This window comes from Pristiophorus japonicus, unplaced genomic scaffold (genome assembly GCF_044704955.1).
Source record: "Pristiophorus japonicus isolate sPriJap1 unplaced genomic scaffold, sPriJap1.hap1 HAP1_SCAFFOLD_312, whole genome shotgun sequence".
Taxonomy (NCBI): Eukaryota; Metazoa; Chordata; class Chondrichthyes; family Pristiophoridae; genus Pristiophorus; species Pristiophorus japonicus.
This window is the reverse complement of record NW_027252911.1, coordinates 56,913-64,612: the sequence shown is the minus strand read 5'-3', so window position 1 is coordinate 64,612 and position 7,700 is coordinate 56,913. Positions and strand designations below refer to the sequence as shown.

At 44.1% G+C, this 7,700-nt stretch overlaps 1 non-coding gene across 1 annotated transcript; it reads right to left on the bottom strand.

The window, feature by feature from the left end:
• Positions 1-447: 447 nt before the first annotated feature.
• On the bottom strand, positions 448-530 carry trnas-uga (transfer RNA serine (anticodon UGA)). The gene has a single exon. It is a non-coding gene; the product is annotated as a tRNA-Ser (tRNA).
• Between the last annotated feature and the right edge of the window lie 7,170 nt (positions 531-7,700).

Below are 7,700 nucleotides of genomic sequence, written 5' to 3'. Positions count from 1 at the left end.
ATTACACTTTGACCCATTAGAATTTTGCTGTACATTATTCTGCTGCAAACTGCAGGGGCCACGTCGCTTAATGGATAAGCCATCTACGTTGATGCAAACACTGATGTTATCAGAAAATTGCAACGTCAAACGCTGCCTTGGTCATTTTGGCAAAACTTGTTCATCTTTAGAAAACCAAACCTCGTTCGCACTCATTAACTAAAGGTGAGTTCCTCCCAAACAATGCACTTGACTTTATTAAAAGGCATTGTTTCATGCTGTGTATATTGCTCACTGATTTTTGCAGATAGTGTCCAACAAACCAACAATTAATACCGATAAACTATTAATGTTTCCAGTTCGAACAACAGCTTCGCGTCAATCAGTGTAACAAAGGGCAGTGGAGGGAATTGTAATCAGATTCCAATGAGATCCCCGTGTGTCGATAAAAAAGAGCACTTGCAGAATCGCTGCGGGCAGGGTTCGAACCTGGGCAGGGAAATCCCCACTGGATTTCAAGTCCAACGCCTTAACCACTCGGCCATAGCAGCTACACAATAGAGCTGCTTTAATAGTCGAATCGTCGGTGCAATTTATCAGAGAGACCGCCTGCATGCTTGCCCTATTGGATCACCCAGACGATGTGAAAATGAAATCATAGAATCGCAGAATCTCGCAGCAAAGAAGGAAAAATTTCGGTTAGAACTGAAAGAATTTACATTTCGGGAAAAACTGAACAGTCTGGGGAGCTTCTTTCTCGAAAAACAAGTGAGATATATTTTTAAAATTATGAAGGTATTTGATCGAGTTGATGTGGAGAAAATGTTTGCTATTGTGCAGGAGTTCAGAACGGGAGATCAACGGTAAATTCAGTGGACAATTCAAGAGCAACTTATTTACCATAGAGTGGTTAGAATGTGGAAGATGCTACATAAGCAGCAGTTGAGTCGAATAGCACAGATTCATTTTAAAGGGAAATTACCAAAGCACATGACTGAGAAAGCAATAGAACAATATGCTGATAGGATCAAGTGAAGTAGGGTAGTGTGCAGCATTAACTCTAGCAACACCAGTTAGGTACAATTGTCTCTTTCTGTGATGCAATCTCTATATAACGTTATGTAACACACATTTTAAACAACAAGAACAACTTATATATAATTAGCACCTTGAAATTAGCGAAACGTCCAAGGCGCTTCACAAGAGTATTATGCGATACAAATTGACACCGAGCTACTAAATACAAAATAGCGCAGGTGACTAAAAGATTGGTCAACCAGGTATGCTTGATAATGAGGAAGAAAGCTGTACTTTTCAGGTAGATATCAAAGAACTGGTCAGGGGTTTAATGGAATTTAACCCGGAGAAGTGTTCGATAATTCATTTGGGGAGTGCTTATAGGGAAAGCGAATAAACATTAAATGTGAGGCCACTGATGAGTGTAGAGGTGCAAATGACCTTGGAGTGCATGTCCACAGAATCCTTGACGGTAGCAGGGCAGGTAGATAAGATGCTTGTGAAGGATAGACAGAAAGGAAAAGGAGGCAGGGTGGCGTTGCTGGTTAAAGAGGAAATTAATGAAATGATAAGGAGGGACATTAGCTTGGATGATTTGGAAGTGGTATGGGGGGAGCTGCAGAATACAAAATGGCAGAAAACGCTAGTGGGAATTGTGTACAGGGTGGCGTTGCTGGTTAAAGAGGAAATTAATGAAATGATAAGGAGGGACATTAGCTTGGATGATTTGGAAGTGGTATGGGGGGAGCTGCAGAATACAAAATGGCAGAAAACGCTAGTGGGAATTGTGTACAGGCCTCCAAACAGTAGTAGTGAGGTTGGGGACAGCATCAAACAAGAAATAAGGGATGTGTGCAATAAAGGTACAGCAGTTACCATGGGCGACTGTAATCTATATATTGATTGGGCTGACCAAACTGGTAGCAATGCGGTGGAGGGCGATTTCCTGGAGTATATTAGGGATGGTTTTCCAGAACAATATGTCGAGGAACCACCGCGAGAGCTGGCCATCGTGGACTAGGTGATGTACAATGAGAAGGGACTAATTGGCAATCTTGTTGTGCGAGGCCCCTTGGGGAAGAGTGACCATAACATGGTAGAATTCTTTATAAGATGGAGAGTGACACAGTTAATTCAGAAACTAGGGACCTGAACTTTAGGAAAGGTAATTTCGATGGTATGAGGCGTGAATTAGCTAGAATAGACTGGCAAATGATACTTAAAGGGTTGACGGTGGATAGGCAATGGCAAACATTTAAAGACCACATGGATGAACTTCAACAATTGTACATCCCTGTCTGGAGTAAAAATACAACGGGGAAGATGGCGCAACCGTGGCTAACAAGGTAAATTAAGGATAGTGTTAAATCCAAGGAAGAGTTATATAAATTGGCCAGAAAAATCAGGAAACCTGAGGACTGCGAGAAATTTAGAATTCAGCCAAGGGGGACTAAGGGTTTTGTTAAGAGGGGGAAAAAAGAGTACGAGACTAAGCGTGCCAGAAGCGTAAAAAATTACTGCCAAAGCTTCTTTACATATGTGAAGAGGAAAAGATTAGTGAAGGCAAAGGTAGGTCCCTTGCAGTCGGATTCAGGTGAATTTATAATGGGGAACAAAGAAAAGGCAGACTAATTGAACAAATACTTTGGTCCTGTCTACACGACGGAAGACACAAATAACCTTTTGGATGTACTAGGGGACCGAGGGTCTAGTGCGAAGGAGGAACTGAAGGATATGCTGATCAGATGCGAAATTGTGTTGCGGAAATTGATGGGATTGAAGGCCGATAAATCCGCGGGGCCTGATAGTCTGCATCCCAGAGTACTTAAGGAAGTGTCCCGAGAAATGGTGGATGCATTCGTGATCATTTTCCAACAGTCTATCGACTCTGGATCAGTTCCCATGGACTGGAGGGTAGGTAATGTAACACCACTTTTTTAAAAAGGAGGGAGAGAGAAAAGGGGTAATTATAGATCGGTTAGCCTGACATCAGTCGTGTGGAAAATGTTGGAATCAATTATTAAATATGAAATCGCAGCGCATTTGGAAAGCAGTGACAGGGTCGGTCCAAGTCAGCATGGATTTATGAAGGGAAAATCAAGCTTGACGAATCAACCAGAATTTTCTGAACATGTAACTTGCAGAGTGGACAAGGGAGAACCAATGGATGTGGTGTATTTGGACTTTCAAAAGGCTTTAGATAAGGTCCCACACAAGAGATTTGTGTGCAAAATCAAAGCACATGATATTGGGGGTGATGTACTTACGTGGATAGAAACAGAGAAACAAAGAAAATAGGTGCAGGAGTAGGCCATTCGGCCATTCGAGCCTGCACCGGCATTCAATCAGATCATGGCTGACCATTCCTTCAGTACCGCTGTCCTGCTGTCTTTCCATACCCCTTGATCACCTTAACCGTAAGGGCCATATTTAACTCCCTCTTGAATATATCCAATGAACTGGCAACAACAACTCTCTGCGGCAGGGAATTCCACAGGTCAACAACTCTCTGAGTGAAGAAGTTTCTCCTCATCTCAGTCGTAAATGGCCTGTCCCTTATCCCAGTGAATAAAGGCCTAGTTGATCCAGTCTCTCCTCATATGACAGCCCAGCCATCCCTGGAATCAGTCTGATGAACCTTCGCTGCACTCCCTCAATAACAAGAACGTCCTTCCTCAGACTAGGAGACCAAAACTGAACACAATATTCCAGGTGAGGCCTCATTAAGGCCCTGTACAACTGCAGTAAGACCTCCCTGCTCCTATATTCAAATCCCCTAGCTACGAAGGCCAACATACCATTTGCTTTTTTACCACCTCCTGTACCTGCGTGCCCACCTTCAGAGACTGATGAACCATGTCACCCAGGTCTCGCTGCACCTCCCCTTTTTCTAGTCTGGCACCATTCAGATAATATTCTGCCTTCATGTTTTTGCCCCCAAAATGGATAACCTCACATTTATCCAGATTAGACCGCATCTGCCATGTAATTGGCCACTCACCTAATCTGCCCACGTCACCCTGCAGCCTCTTAGCGTCCTCCTCACAGCTCACACCGCCACCTAGTTTATCGTTATCCACAAATTCTATCCCTTTATCCGAATCGTTAATGTATTTTGTAAAGAGCTGGGGTCCCAGCACTGAGCCCTGCGGCACCCCACTAGTCACTGCCTGCCATTCTGGAAAGGACCCGTTTATCCCGACGCTCTTCTTCCTGTCTGCCAAACAGATCTCTATCCACGTCAGTACATTACCACCAATACCATGTGCTTTGATTTTGTACACCAATCTCTTGTGCGGGACCTCGTCAAAAGCCTTTTTAAAGTCCAAATACACTACATCCATTGGTTCTCCTTGTGCACACTACTAGTTACATCCTCAAAAAATTCCAGAAATTTCGTCAAGCATGATTTCCCTTTCATAAATCTATGCTGACTCGGTCCGATCCTGTCACTGCTTTTTAATTGGGCTTCTTCATGATTGATTCCAACATTTTACCCATTACGGATGTCAGGCGAACCAGTTTATAATTATCGGCTTTTTCTCTCCCTCCATTTTTAAAAAGTGGCGTTACATTAGCTACCCTCCAGTCCATAGGAACTGATCCAGATCGATAGATTGTTGGAAAATGATCACCATTGCATCCACTATTTATCGGGCCACTTCTTTAAGTACTCTGACATGCAGACTATCAGGACTCGGGGATTTATCGGCCTTTAATCCCATCAACTTCCCCAACACAATTTCCCACCTAATAAGGATAACTTTCAGTTCCTCATTCTCACTAGACCCACTGTCCCCTAGTACATTCGGAAGGTGATCTGTATCTTCCTTTGTGAAGACAGAACCGAGGTCTCGAAAACTGGTTGGCAAACAGGAAGCAGAGAGTCCGGATAAACGGGTCCTTTTCAGAATGGCCGGCAATGACTAGTGGAGAGCCTCAGGGCTCAGTGCTTGGACCCCAGCTCTTCACAGAATACATTAATGATTCAGATGAAAGAATTGAGTGCAATATCTCCAGGTTTGCAGATGAAACTAAATTAGCTGGCGGTGTGAGCCGTGAGGAGGACGCGAAGAGGCTGCAAGTTGACTTGGGCAGGTTTGGCGAGTGGGAAAATACATGGCAGATGCAGTATAATGTTGATAAATGTGCAGTTATCCACTTTTATGGCAAAACAACGAAGGCAGACTATTATCTGCATGGCGGAAGATTAGGAAAAGGTGAGGTGTAACGAGACCTGTGTGTCATGGTTCATCAGTCATTGAAAGTTGGCATGCAGGTAAAGCAGGCTGTGAAGAAGACAAATGGTATGTTGGCCTTCATAGCTCGGGGATTTGAGTATAGGAGCAGGGTCGTCTTACTGCAATTGTAAAGGGCATTGGTGAGACCTCACCTGGAATATTGTGTTCAGTTTTGGTCTCCTAATCTGAGAAAGGAAGTGCTTGCTATTGAGGGAGTGCAGCGAAGTTTCACCAGACTGATTCCAGGGATGGCTAGACTGACATATGAAAAGAGACTGCATCAACTGGGCCTTTATACACTGGAGTTTAGAAGGATGAGAGGGGATCTCGTAGAAACATGTAAGTTTCCGATGGGACTGGACAGGTTAGATGCGGGAAGAATGTTCAAAATGTTGGGAAAGTCCAGAACCAGGGGACACAGTCTTAGGATAAGGGGTTGGCCATTTAGAACATAGATGAGGAGAAACTTCTTCACCCAGAGAGTTGTTAACCTGTGCAATTCCTTGCAGCAAAGAGTTGTTGATGCCAGTTCATTGGATATATTCAACAGGGAGTTATTGTGGCCCTTATGGCTAAAAGGATCAAGAGATAGGGAGGAAACATGAAAGCGGTACTGAGGGAATGATCAGCCATGATCTTATTGAGTGGTGGTGCAGGCTCGAAGTGTCGAATGGCGCACTGCTGAATCTATTTTCGATGTTTCTATGTTGAGGAGCAACACGGAATACTTGCCTTCATTAGATGAGCCATAGAATATAAGATCGGGGAAGTTATGCTTCAAATTTGTAAAACTCTAGTTGGGCCACCGCTAGATTATTGCATGCTTCTCTGGTCACCTTATTACAGGAATGATCAGGCAGCACTCGTGAGCATACAGGTTAGATTTAGGCGGATGGTGAATTTAGCTCTGAGTAAATATTGCATCGGCTGGGTTTGTTTTCTTTGGAACAGAGGAGGCTAAGAGGGTCCGTATTGATGTGAATAAAATTATGAGTGGCCTAGATCGAGTGCATAGAAAGGATCTATTTCCCTTCGCAGAGTGGTCAACAACCAGGCGTCATAGATTTAAAGTAATTGGTAGGAAGTTTTCCGGAATTTGAGGTACACTGTTTTCACCCAGGGGTGGTGAGAGTCTGGAACTCACTCCTGAAAGTGATTTAGAGACAGAAGTCCTCACCACTTTTAAAAGTCCTTGAATGTGCACTTCAATTCCAGTAACCTAAACGGCTATGGACCAAGAGCTGGAAAGTGGCATTAATCTGGATAGGTCGGATTTTTGTCGGAATTTAGGTCATGATCTGGTGTTTCTTCGGCAGCTCAGTGCATTTTGCCGCAAATCAATACTTCAGAGAAGGGAAACTGCGTTCCCTGCAATTCCTGCTACACAGGTGGCTCCAATCCTACACACTTTTCCATTGAGTACTCTTAGAACCTGAGTCTATTACACAGGAACAAGAGCAAGCCATCGAACCTGTTACAGAAGGACAGCAGAATTCCATTAGACCCTCGAGCCAGTTGCAAAGGACAAGAGGAAGTAATTCAGATACTTGGGCTTTTTATACAAGAATAGTAGAACGCCTTCGGCCGCTCGTACCTGCTGCATAGATGACGAGGAGGCACACTTTCCTGTTACACAGAATTAGCTGGAGGCCATTCAGCCGCACCGCACTGTTGCACAGGGAAAGGAGGAAGCCATTAACGCCTCAAATCTGAGCCTTCGGAGAGGCAGAAGCCGATCAGTTCCTTGAGCTTGCTCTACAAGAAGAGTATAAGTCCATTTAGATCCTAGAATATAGAAACATAGAAAACGGGAGCAGTATTAGTCCATTCGGCCCTTCGAGTCTGCACCGCCATTTAATATGATCATTCCTAATCCTCTATCTCAACACCATATTCACGCTTTTCCCCCATATCACTTGATGTCTTTTGTGTCTAGAAATCTATCTCCCTCTTAAATATATTCAGTGACTCGGCATTCACAGCCTTCTGTGGAAGGGAATTCCACAGCTGCACTGCTCTCTGAAAGAAAAAAACCTCCTCTTCTCCTTCCTAAATTTCCTACCCCGTATCCGGAGACTGTGACCCCTTGTTCTAACCTTCCCAATCAGGTGAATCATCTTCCCCGCATCCAGTCTATTCAACCCTTTCAGAATGGTAAACGTTTCAATGAGATACTCTCTCATTCCTCTAAACTCTACAGGATACAGGCCGAGTCCACCCAATCTCTGCTCATACGACAGTTCTGCCATCCCAATAATCCATCTGGTGAACCTTCGCTGCACTCCCTCTATGGCAAGTATATCCTTTCTTGTGTAACGAAAGCAACACTGCACACAATACTCCAGGTGCGGTCTCACCAAGGCCGTGTAGACCTGCAGTTACACATCTTTACTCATTTGCTCACATCCTCTTGGAATGAAGGCCAACATACCATCTGCCTTCCTAACTGCTTGCTGCACCTGC